Source organism: Ranitomeya variabilis, chromosome 1, assembly GCF_051348905.1.
Source record: "Ranitomeya variabilis isolate aRanVar5 chromosome 1, aRanVar5.hap1, whole genome shotgun sequence".
Classification (NCBI taxonomy): domain Eukaryota; kingdom Metazoa; phylum Chordata; class Amphibia; order Anura; family Dendrobatidae; genus Ranitomeya; species Ranitomeya variabilis.
Window position 1 is genome coordinate 39,082,478 of NC_135232.1, and position 13,425 is coordinate 39,095,902.

Here is a 13,425-nt window from a genome sequence, read left to right on the forward strand (position 1 = left end):
TATTGTTTGTTATTTTAGGCCTTTGATAGCCTGTCTGCGGTCCCTACTTTAAATACTCCTCCACTCATCACCAAGCTGCCTGTGTATCCATGTAACCGCTGTAAAACTGCCATGAGCCTATTGTTTGTTATTTTAGGCCTTTGATAGCCTGTCTGCGGTCCCTACTTTAAATACTCCTCCACTGACCAGACCACTGCTGCCCGTGTACCCCTGGAACCAATTATAAAGTGCCTACAGCCAGCCCATTTTCTTATGTTAGGCCTTTGAAGCCTGTCTGCGGTCCCTACTTTAAATACTCCTCCACTGACCACCAAGCTGCCTGCCCGTGTATCCATGTAACCGCTGTAAAGCTGCCATGAGCCTATTGTTTGTTATTTTAGGCCTTTGATAGCCTGTCTGCGGTCCCTACTTTAAATACTCCTCCACTCACCACCACCAAACTGCCTGCCCGTGTATCCATGTAACCGCTGTAAAACTGCCATAAGCCTATTGTTTGTTATTTTAGGCCTTTGATAGCCTGTCTGCGGTCCCTACTTTAAATACTCCTCCACTGACCAGACCACTGCTGCCCGTGTACCCCTGGAACCAATTATAAAGTGCCTACAGCCAGCCCATTTTCTTATGTTAGGCCTTTGAAGCCTGTCTGCGGTCCCTACTTTAAATACTCCTCCACTCACCACCACCAAGCTGCCTGCCCGTGTATCCATGTAACCGCTGTAAAACTGCCATAAGCCTATTGTTTGTTATTTTAGGCCTTTGATAGCCTGTCTGCGGTCCCTACTTTAAATACTCCTCCACTCACCACCACCAAGCTGCCTGCCCGTGTATCCATGTAACCGCTGTAAAACTGCCATAAGCCTATTGTTTGTTATTTTAGGCCTTTGATAGCCTGTCTGCGGTCCCTACTTTAAATACTCCTCCACTGACCAGACCACTGCTGCCCGTGTACCCCTGGAACCAATTATAAAGTGCCTACAGCCAGCCCATTTTCTTATGTTAGGCCTTTGAAGCCTGTCTGCGGTCCCTACTTTAAATACTCCTCCACTCACCACCACCAAGCTGCCTGCCCGTGTATCCATGTAACCGCTGTAAAACTGCCATAAGCCTATTGTTTGTTATTTTAGGCCTTTGATAGCCTGTCTGCGGTCCCTACTTTAAATACTCCTCCACTCACCACCACCAAGCTGCCTGCCCGTGTATCCATGTAACCGCTGTAAAACTGCCATAAGCCTATTGTTTGTTATTTTAGGCCTTTGATAGCCTGTCTGCGGTCCCTACTTTAAATACTCCTCCACTGACCAGACCACTGCTGCCCGTGTACCCCTGGAACCAATTATAAAGTGCCTACAGCCAGCCCATTTTCTTATGTTAGGCCTTTGAAGCCTGTCTGCGGTCCCTACTTTAAATACTCCTCCACTGACCACCAAGCTGCCTGCCCGTGTATCCATGTAACCGCTGTAAAACTGCCATGAGCCTATTGTTTGTTATTTTAGGCCTTTGATAGCCTGTCTGCGGTCCCTACTTTAAATACTCCTCCACTCACCACCACCAAGCTGCCTGCCCGTGTATCCATGTAACCGCTGTGAAACTGCCATGAGCCTATTGTTTGTTATGTTAGGCCTTTGATAGCCTGTCTGCGGTCCCTACTTTAAATACTCCTCCACTGACCACCAAGCTGCCTGCCCGTGTATCCATGTAACCGCTGTAAAACTGCCATAAGCCTATTGTTTGTTATTTTAGGCCTTTGATAGCCTGTCTGCGGTCCCTACTTTAAATACTCCTCCACTCACCACCACCAAGTTGCCTGCCCGTGTATCCATGTAACCGCTGTAAAACTGCCATGAGCCTATTGTTTGTTATTTTAGGCCTTTGATAGCCTGTCTGCGGCCCCTACTTGCAATACTCCTCCACTGACCACAATGCTGCCTGGAGTGCCTGCCTGTGTATCCATGTAACCGATGTAAAACTGCCATGACTGCCTACTGTTTGTTATTTTAGGCCTTTGATAGCCTGTCTGCAGCCCCTACTTGCAATACTCCTCCACTGACCACACCAATGCTGCCCGTGTACCCCTGGAACCTATTTAAAAGTTCATAGAGCCTAGTTATATATTTTATTTACTATTAATAAGGCCATGATGGACTACGCTGTACCACGCTACAAGCTAACCAGTCGACACTTCTTTTGCGAGAAAAGCCATCCCAACCCTCCACCAGCATGTAGAAGACCGCATTGTCCATGCACTCTGGCAATCTGTGAGTACAAAGGTGCACCTGACAACAGACGCATGGACCTGTAGGCATGGCCACGGAAGATTACGTGTCCATTACGGCGCAATGGGTTAATGTGGTGGATGCATGGTCCACAGGGGACAGCCTACTAAGTCTGTCTGCAGTCCCTAATTCAAATTGTCCTCCACTGTCTAAATCGGAACTTCCACCTTCTGGCTTTCGGCCTATAGTATCAGAAATTAAACTGCATTTGGCCTTCAACTTTGGTTAGGGCCTACTAACGGCTTCTGCCCCTCCCTGGTGTTGCCCTCAACTAAATAAAGCTGAGCTTCAACCTTCTGCTCCAAATTACCATTTTGAAAAATGCAATAGGCTTTTCCGGCCTACTAAAGGTGTCTGTCTGTGTGCCCCTGCCTAGTGTTGTCCTCAACTAAATAAAGCTGAGCTTCAACCTTCCGGCTCTCATTAAGTGGTTTTAAAAAAAAAAAATGGTGGTTAGGGCCTACTAACGGCTTCTGCCCCTCCCTGGTGTTGCCCTCAACTAAATAAAGCTGAGCTTCAACCTTCTGCTCCAAATTACCATTTTGAAAAATGCAATAGGCTTTTCCGGCCTACTAAAGGTGTCTGTCTGTGTGCCCCTCCCTGGTGTTGTCCTCAACTAAATAAAGCTGAGCTTCAACCTTCCGGCTCTCATTATGTGGTTTTAAAAAAAAAAATGGTGGTTAGGGCCTACTAACGGCTTCTGCCCCTCCCTGGTGTTGTCCTCAACTAAATAAAGCTGAGCTTCAACCTTCCGGCTCTCATTAAGTGGTTTTAAAAAAAAAAAATGGTGGTTAGGGCCTACTAACGGCTTCTGCCCCTCCCTGGTGTTGTCCTCAACTAAATAAAGCTGAGCTTCAACCTTCCGGCTCTCATTATGTGGTTTTTAAAAAAAAAATGGTGGTTAGGGCCTACTAACGGCTTCCGCCCCTCCCTGGTGTTGCCCTCAACTAAATAAAGCTGAGCTTCAACCTTCTGCTCTAAATTACCATTTTGAAAAATGCAATAGGCTTTTCAGGCCTACTAAAGGTGTCTGTCTGTGTGCCCCTGCCTGGTGTTGTCCTCAACTAAATAAAGCTGAGCTTCAACCTTCCGGCTCTCATTAAGTGGTTTTAAAATAAAAAAATGGTGGTTAGGGCCTACTAACGGCTTCTGCCCCTCCCTGGTGTTGCCCTCAACTAAATAAAGCTGAGCTTCAACCTTCTGCTCCAAATTACCATTTTGAAAAATGCAATAGGCTTTTCCGGCCTACTAAAGGTGTCTGTCTGTGTGCCCCTCCCTGGTGTTGTCCTCAACTAAATAAAGCTGAGCTTCAACCTTCCGGCTCTCATTATGTGGTTTTAAAAAAAAAAATGGTGGTTAGGGCCTACTAACGGCTTCTGCCCCTCCCTGGTGTTGTCCTCAACTAAATAAAGCTGAGCTTCAACCTTCCGGCTCTCATTAAGTGGTTTTAAAAAAAAAAAATGGTGGTTAGGGCCTACTAACGGCTTCTGCCCCTCCCTGGTGTTGTCCTCAACTAAATAAAGCTGAGCTTCAACCTTCCGGCTCTCATTATGTGGTTTTAAAAAAAAAAATGGTGGTTAGGGCCTACTAACGGCTTCTGCCCCTCCCTGGTGTTGCCCTCAACTAAATAAAGCTGAGCTTCAACCTTCTGCTCCAAATTACCATTTTGAAAAATGCAATAGGCTTTTCAGGCCTACTAAAGGTGTCTGTCTGTGTGCCCCTGCCTGGTGTTGTCCTCAACTAAATAAAGCTGAGCTTCAACCTTCCGGCTCTCATTAAGTGGTTTTAAAAAAAAAAAATGGTGGTTAGGGCCTACTAACGGCTTCTGCCCCTCCCTGGTGTTGCCCTCAACTAAATAAAGCTGAGCTTCAACCTTCTGCTCCAAATTACCATTTTGAAAAATGCAATAGGCTTTTCCGGCCTACTAAAGGTGTCTGTCTGTGTGCCCCTCCCTGGTGTTGTCCTCAACTAAATAAAGCTGAGCTTCAACCTTCCGGCTCTCATTATGTGGTTTTAGAAAAAAAAATGGTGGTTAGGGCCTACTAACGGCTTCTGCCCCTCCCTGGTGTTGTCCTCAACTAAATAAAGCTGAGCTTCAACCTTCCGGCTCTCATTAAGTGGTTTTAAAAAAAAAAATGGTGGTTAGGGCCTACTAACGGCTTCTGCCCCTCCCTGGTGTTGTCCTCAACTAAATAAAGCTGAGCTTCAACCTTCCGGCTCTCATTATGTGGTTTTAAAAAAAAAAATGGTGGTTAGGGCCTACTAACGGCTTCTGCCCCTCCCTGGCGTTGCCCTCAACTAAATAAAGCTGAGCTTCAACCTTCTGCTCCAAATTACCATTTTGAAAAATGCAATAGGCTTTTCAGGCCTACTAAAGGTGTCTGTCTGTGTGCCCCTGCCTGGTGTTGCCCTCAACTAAATAAAGCTGAGCTTCAACCTTCTGCTCCAAATTACCATTTTAAAAAATGCAATAGGCTTTTCCGGCCTACTAAAGGTGTCTGCCCCTCCCTGGTGTTGTCCTCAACTGAACAAAGCTGAGCTTCCACATTCTGGCTTTCGCCCTATACTATCAGATATTAAACTGCATTTGGCCTACTAGTGTGGTTAGGCCCTTGAAACAGTGTCTGCTGCTCTTGGGTTTGCTACTCCACTGAACAAAGCAATGCCGCCTGTTTAGTCCTGTTACCAATTTTGAACTGCATGTAGCCTACTTTATTCTTTGGCCCTATATCTGTTTCCTCCTCATCCTGCCCATTGCCCAGCCACTGCTAAATGAGTCTGCTGGTACATTGACCTAGACCACTACATTCCCCTTGTACTCTACACAGCCAGAATCTGTCCCTGCTGAAAGTAAGGTTCCCCTTCCCGCATGTTATACCACCTTACACAGGGACAAAGAGGAAGGTGCAGATGAAAGTGCAGGTTCCTTCATCAGGTGGGGGGGCATACTCGTTGGCGACGTCACTGGCACAGGGCCCCTCAGAGTACGCAAAAGTGTCGCTGCTGGTGGGAGGCGCCCCCGCCATGCAAACACACCGCCGTACTTTGAGGGGCCCTGTGCCAGTGGCAATGCGAACGAGTGGGCCCCCCCCCTGCTTGCTCAGGATCACAGCACTTGCAACTTTTAAATACTTACCTTTCCCTGCAACACCGCCGTGACGTAGTCCGCATTTCCTGGGCCCACGAAAAACTTGAGCCAGCCCTACTCCCCCCACAACTTTCCCCCAATTCCCTATGCCCAACTATTATTATACAGTTAATTAAGATTGGCAAGCTTCAGAAACAAGAATGGATGTTTTTGGCATTAAAATGGGCACTGTAGGTGTTTTCCTGGCCTCCACTCACTGCCGACTATGCTTCCCCATTGACTTGCATTGGGTTTCGTGTTTCGGTCGATCCCCGACTTTTAGCGATAATCGGCCGACTGCACTCGACTCGACTCTGGACAAAATCGGGTTTCCCAAAACCCTACTCGATCTTAAAAAAATGAAAGTCGCTCAACCCTAAGCAAGAGTTTTGACTATTTCAGACCTTAGATCCTACTGTACTGGTGTACCAACCTCTTTGCCACAGTAGATTATGCCATTTATACCATAATAATTTGCAGAATCACACATCCAGAAGATTTTTATTCCGTACTTGGCCGGCTTGCTGGGCATGTATTGTATGAACTTGCAGCGTCCTCTGAACGGTACAAGTTGCTCATCTACAGTAACATTAGTACTAGGATTGTAAAGTTTTGTGCAATTTTTGATAAATATGTTCCAGATATAACTGACAGGGGCTAATTTGTCTGTTTCAAACCTCGCTGCACGAGTTCGCTTATCATCAAAGCGAACGATTCTTCTAATTTCCTCATATCTGCCCACTGACATTGTCACCTCTAGCCTTTGCAAGCTTCTTAGAAACAGAAACTGAAAATGAATCAGATTTCCTCTCAACAGCTTATCTTATCACAGGTCCTTCAGCAATTAGCTCACAGTGTATACTGTCCTCAGTACTCTATACACAGCTCATTACTGTGTTCCGAAGGACCTGGGGTGATGTCATGGCCTTATCACTCCCTCCAAAAATCACATGACATCCTCACATGTTATTATCCACACCCTGGCCCCTCCACCAGCATTACTGAGTACAAATAAAGTAACTTGAGACACAAACACTACTGAGAACATGATAAAAATAGCGGGGGCCTAAAAGGCCCCCAATTCGTACAGATGTAGTTTTCACCAAACAAGCATTGTTACACCATAATACTTATGAAAAAAATTATATGATCAACTGGATATTATCAACAACGACATACTTGAGGAATACCTGGAGTTTCAAAATTCTAACTAAAGTAATTTTGCAGATAATAGCAAAAATGTAAGCATGGGGGCCTAAAAGGCCCCCAATATACGTTCTAGGGTTAAATTTTTTTTTTTTACTTTCTCAATAACATCAAGAAGTTATTAACTGGACACTAAACATGCGATTAGGCTAGGGTCACATTGCGTTAGGGCAGTCCGTTTAGTGCATAGCGCTACGGACTGCGCTAACGCAATGTTCCAAAAGGGATTGCGTTAGCCGATCCTGCTAGCGCAGATCCCCGATCTGCGCTAGCAAGGAACGGACCGCAAACGCTGCAAGCAGCGTTTGCGGGCCGTCACTCAAATGACGGCACATCGCTAGCGCACGCCCAATGTGGGCGCTAGCGATGTGTTCGGCATTACAGGCAATGGCGGCGTTAACGGACTACGTTACACCGCGTTATGCCGCGGTGTAACGTAGTCTGTTAAACGCGGTCACATAATGCAATGTGACCCTAGCCTTATGCTGCAGAGCAGGGGCTACGGCTGGTGCCTGCCTGCAGAAGCGTTTTCTTTTTTCTTCGGTATGTACAGGTATTCATTATGCGACCTAGGTGGCAGGTCACGGAGGGATCAGTGACCTGTCAGCAGTCTCTCAGCATTATTGTTAATGTTGGGAATTTCATAAAATCCTGAAGGGCTGATAACATCCCACAACAGGTCATCAAAGTGTGTGTGTGTAACTTAGGTGCTTATAAAAGGTGAAGGTGAAGTATGATCTGTGTTCTTGTAGAGAGATACACATCGGCGTATGCATGATTCCCATTCACTGGACTTTTTCAATCAAAGTGCTCTCCTTCACTGAGCTGAATCATTTCTGTGATCAGCATAGTAAGTTTCTCTTTCATTCCATATGTAATTGTATACTCTGTATTGTTTTCTCCCCTTTGTAAAATCTTTTGCATACTTTTATAAACACTGCCTATCGTTCTGGATTAAATATAAAATGTAATAGTTTTGTACCTTTTGTTCTGTAAACCACACTCCTGAAAGCCATATGCCTCCTGTCAGACCCCCAGTCAGCCTGTATAAATGACTGGTGGTGGCAGTGAGTAGTTGTTGGTTTGAGTTAGAAGTGACCGTATCGGGAGTATATACATACTGTATATTCCATGTGTCAAAATGAGAAGTGAATATACCATATGCTCACAGTTAATTTTGCAATAACCAGCCTGTAGTTTCTTCCGTTAATCGTCGGTCTAACGCGTAATTGTCCGGATGATATGAGGCAGAAGAGAGCTGTTGATGACAAAAAGATAACAGCAGTGTGATCCCCCTGGCTGTGATTTTTGACAATTTCTGTGTGATCTCTCCAGGGCATTCCTTGACAATTGGTGGCAGAGGTGGGATTCTGCAGTGGTCTCCTTGGTGTCATCCCTTGACACCCTCTAAATAACTCAACACACAGCCATTACACACACATGTCTAAGCTGCTAGCAACAAAAGTGAGTACAACCTTATTTGAAAATGGCCAAATCATGCCCTAGTATCAATATTTTGTATTACCACTATTATTTTCAAGCACTGCCTTAACCCTATTGGGCATTGAGGTCATTGGATTTTTATAGGCTGCCAATGGATTCCTTTTCCACTCCTCCATGATGACATCATGGAGCTGGTGGATGTTAGAGATCTTTGCTCCTCCACCTTCCACTTCAGAATGCCCCACAGATGCTAAATAGGGTTTAGGTCTGGAGACATGTCCTGCACCATTACCCTCACTTTCTTTAGTAAGGCAGTGGTCCTCCTGTAATTGTGTTTGGGGTCTCTATCATATTGTCGGCAACCAAGTATCCAAAGGTAGGGGATCATGCTCTGCTTCATTATGTAACAGTACATATTGGCATTCATGGTTCCCTCAATGAACTGTAGCTCCACACAGCAGGCAGCACTTATGCAGCCCCAAACCATTACACTACCACCACCATGCTTGACTGTTAGCAAGACACACTTGTTTTTATACTCCTCACCTGGCTGCCGCCACACAAGCTTGACACCATCTGAACCAAATAAGTTTATCTTGTTCTCATCAGACCACAGAACATGGTTCTAGGAATCCATGTCCTTAGTCTGCTTGTCTTCAGCAAACTGTTTTCCGGCGTTCTTGTGCATCATCTTTAGAAGAGGCTTACATCTGGGACAACAGCCATGCATACCAACCTTTAACATCTGAAGCAATGCTGGTAGGACTCATACATCTATTTAGAAAAGACAACTTCTGGACATGACGCTCAGCATGTGCACTCAACTTCTTTGGTCTACCATGGCAAGGCAAGTTCTGAGTGGAATCTGTCTTGTTAAATCACTGTATGGTCTTGGCCATTGTGCTGCAGCTCATTTTCAGGGTGTTGATAGTGTGCTTATAACATAGAACATCTTTATGTACAGCAACTATTCTTTATTTCAGATGCTCGGTGAGTTCTTTGCCTTGAGGCGCCAACATGACCTTCCAGTGACCAATTTGAGAGCGATAACACCAAATTTAACACACGTGCTCCCCTTTCACACATGAGACCTTGCAAAACTAATGAGTCACATGACACTGGGAAGGAAAATGGCTAATTGGGTATAATTTGGCCATTTTCACTTTGGGGTCTTCTCACTTTTGCCGCCAGCAGTTTAGACATTAATGGCTGAGTGTTGAGTTAGTTAGAGGGCACCAAATTTACACTGTTATACAAGCTGTATGCTGACTACTTTACATTGTATGAATGTGTCATAACTTCACTGTTGTCCCATGAAAAGATATAATAAAATACTTACAAAAATATGGGAGGTGTACTCACTTTTGTGATATACTGTATAATTCAATAAAATTCAAATTTGGAAAATTTGAGCAAATTCAGGCAGGAATTTTGATGACAATATAGTGAGCCCTGATTGCCGTTAACAAGAGCAAATTTTGTGCTCTGAGCTCTCCCGATCCCCAACGAATAATTAACGGATGGGCTGGGAAAGGGATAGGAAAATAAATAAAACATTGTACTCATCTAACCTCTCACCTGTCCCTATTGCTGCAGCTCCCTGGTGGTTCTTCATGTTTTCCTGGGCACCTGCTCCACTTCGTAGCCTATCTTCTCTCCACTTTTTTGCTGACACTACTTGTTAGGACTTTTGATGGGCGAGTATGCTCAGCACTGATCAAACATTTGGGTGTTTGACCGAGCATCGAGCAGTGCCTAGAATCGCAAGGTGCTTTGGGTCCCTGTAATAAGCTCATTTGTTTCTGAGCCACAAGTCGCACTGAAGTCAAGAATTCCCCTGCTGGAAACGCACGGACTCCAATGTCAGCCGGACTCTTTGTGAGCTCTATCCCTCTCTCTTATCTACATCAACCAATGTATACACCATATGTATACAGCCCCCTCCAGAGACCCAGCCACAGCAGCACAGAGGGTGTCCAGAGAGCCATCAATAGCAAAAGCAGCACAGGGATGTCAGGAGAGGCACAACCACAGCACCACAGATATCAGGAGAGCCAGCTACAGCAGCACAGATGATGTCAGGAGAGCCAGCTACAGCAGCACAGAGGATGTCACAAGAGCTGGTCACAGCAGCATGGAGGATGTCAGGAAAGCCAGCCACAGCAGAACGGAGGATGTCAGGAAAGCCAGCCACAGCAGAACAAAGGATGTCAGGAGAGCCAGCCACAGCATGAGAGAGGATGTTAGCAGCAGGGACAGGTGAGGGTCTAGGTGAGCATTATTTATTTTTAATACATTCCAAGTTCAGCGGGTGATCACAGTCGCAGAGCCCTGCCACTTCTCTGAAATGAAGCGTCATCAGTGACGCTAGTTTGAAGGGTTGGGATAGTCTTGTGCGATGTGCACAATGACAGTGCACTCTCTGTTCCTGGCTCAAATCAACAGTAATGAGCCAGCAACAGAGCTCGTTGTTAGAATGCCCAGCATGCAGAGACTAGTGACATCATTCACTTGTGGGAGCAGCGCTGGTCTCTGCGCGCCAGGTATTCTGCTCTGTTGCCAGGTCATTACAGCTGATCTGAGCCGGCAGGAGAGAGTGTGCTGTCATTGTGCACATTACTCGGTGAACAGCGCACAGGGACTATCTCAGCCCCTGAAACAAGCATCACTGATGACGCCTCATTTCAGGGAGGGAGCAAAGGCTGTGCTAGGAATCTCAGCCTCTGCCCTCTGATGACGGTTTGTTTGAGCATCCCAGCATGCACTGGGATTCTTAAAAAAACACCATAAAAAAGGAAGCAGAATAAAAGAGAGAAAAGCAGTTAGATAGTGTTGTGAGAGAAGGCTAGGGAATTGTTAAATCAAATGTATTAGAAAATAGTTTAGATTATCGCATCAAATAGATAGGGATTAAGGATGAAAATTAATTTGAATTTCAGACCACCCCTTTAATATTACAGATAAGCAGATCAGCCAAAATAGAAAGATGCCTGTTTGCATGGATTTTCCAGGGAATTTAATGACCCTTGTTCTGCTCTTGAGTCTTTCCAGGAAATCAGTAGATGCAATGAGGAACGGACGGATGACAGTGAGGAGCGGAGGGACTGATGAGGTGAGCGGTGAGATAAGTATAAGGGTTTTTATTTTAACCTTTTGATGGCCTTTTACAGTTTAGAAAAATGGCCGCTAGCAGCTACGACCTTGCTCAATCTACGCAGAAGCAAATTGCAAAAAAAATCTGCATTTTCATGAATGCGGACTTTTGTAATATTCAAGTAGAATTCAATAATGCTCTAATTTATTCTCTCCTCTCTACTGAATACCATATCTTCAAAATGGTCAAAAAATGAAAAACAAAGACTGTAACAAAAATAAAACTACCCTACTCGTAGTTTCTTTCTCTACATCTTAGCTAGATGAAAGAGATTTCGACCCCATGCTTTATGTGCTAAATTAAGAAAGTCATTTATCAGGTTTCCTGTTCACTAATGAAAATGTTTAATATTTTTGGAAATGTATAAATTGGCTCCTATAGTGATAACTACTTGAGAATATTTAGCTTTTTTTTAAAGAAACCATTGTGCTTAATTCATTGCAAGTTCTATACGTAGAGGACAAATTCCAACTCCGCGAGTCAGCCCCTCGCCTGCAGTACGGAGCAATCCTGTGGTTTGCCTCTTGTTGTCCAAACAGCTGTTCTTGATAGACCTCCCTGCAGGTATCTGTTTGGATATTAGTGATGCTTCACATGACGGTACATCAGAAGAAATGAATGTGTAATTACATTACAGCATGCTTCATCTACGTAGACTCACTTTCCCTAAGTCGCTGATAACTGGCTCAATGGGATGAAGTTTCTGAGACGGCGGTGGGTAATATATTATCCGGAATGTATAAATATGGAGAAGAAGCCCTTCTTTAACTCAATCTCAAGGTGAACTTTACAGTTTGAAGGGAAGATTATCAATAAAAAATCCATCCAGTTTACTGTAAAATAAAGCCCTCCTGACTCGAAACGTAATGAGGTCTAGATAGGAGTTGCTCTTCATAAATCAATATAGTCACCTTGTAGTCGCAGCAATCAAATTACCATCAATTTTCCGGGTAACTGGTTGAAGTCTTGACAAGACTCCATGAATAAGGTTGAAAAAAAATGTATAAACTGTTACGGATAAAGGACAATCATGTCTTCGAATGAAGAAAACATAGAGGCTTAATGCCTATAGGACCAAATTCATTTTGGGTTTAGGACCATTCATGACTTTGTTTTTTCTTTCCATTTTGGAATTTAGAATTTTGATGATTTTTGCAGAACTTCACCATTTTAGAATATGTATATATGTTTACTTTTAAAATTTCTGAATTAAAGCAAACAACAAACATATTCCACCATAGCTTTCCCCCACCCTGTACATTTGTTTTAACTCTTTCATTACAGGTTGATTTTTATTTCATTTGTATCCTACTCTTTTTCTAAGAGCCATAACTCTTTTATTTTTCCATCATCATTTTTCTTGCAGTTTTGAATTACACCATTTATTTTACCATATAATGTACTGAAAAATGGAAAAAAAATTCACAGTGGGATGAAAAGGTGAAAAATGTTGTCACTATTTTTGGAGTTCATTTCTATAGCATTGATTGTGTGGTAAAATTGACCTGGCGATATGATGCTTCAAGTCACTATGATTATGCAAAATTACGTTTTTTTTATTTCTTTTATATTTTAGTGGTAAATAAATTCATAATTTCATCAACCTTCTTTTTTGTTTGGGTGCTATTGTGAGACCAGTAACTTTTTTAAAAGTTGATGCATATGTGCGCTTCTCTTTTGTGTGGCGAGCTGACATACCGTATTTTCCGGCGTACAAGACGACTTTTTAACCCCTGAAAATCTTCTTAAAAGTCGGGGGTCGTCTTGTACGCCGGGAATCGCCTTGTACGCCGGGTGTATATGGTGGGTGGGGGGGGAGTGATCCTGATGACGACGAGGGGGCGTCTCACAGAAAAGTGAGTATCCCCCATTACCTTATCATAGCGCTGCAGCGTGGGGTCTCTGTGCTGGGAGCGGCGGCGGCTGCTGTGCTGTGCTGTGGCGGCTCCTCTTCTGCAGTGTGGGGCCTCTGGTGCTGTGGGGCGGTGGCGGCGGCGTATCTTCATGCAGTCGGGGCTCCTCCGGCATCTCAGCCTGGAAGCCCCGCCGGCAACTCCATCGGTACAATGCGCTGGCCTCCGGGAAAATGGCCGCTGCTTAGATTCAGATCTCGTTGAGATCTGAATCTGAGCATGCGCAGCCCCCAGCGGCCGGGCCACCGCATCGCACCTATTGAGCTGCCTCCGGGAAAATGGCCACTGCTCAGATTCAGATCTCGTCTC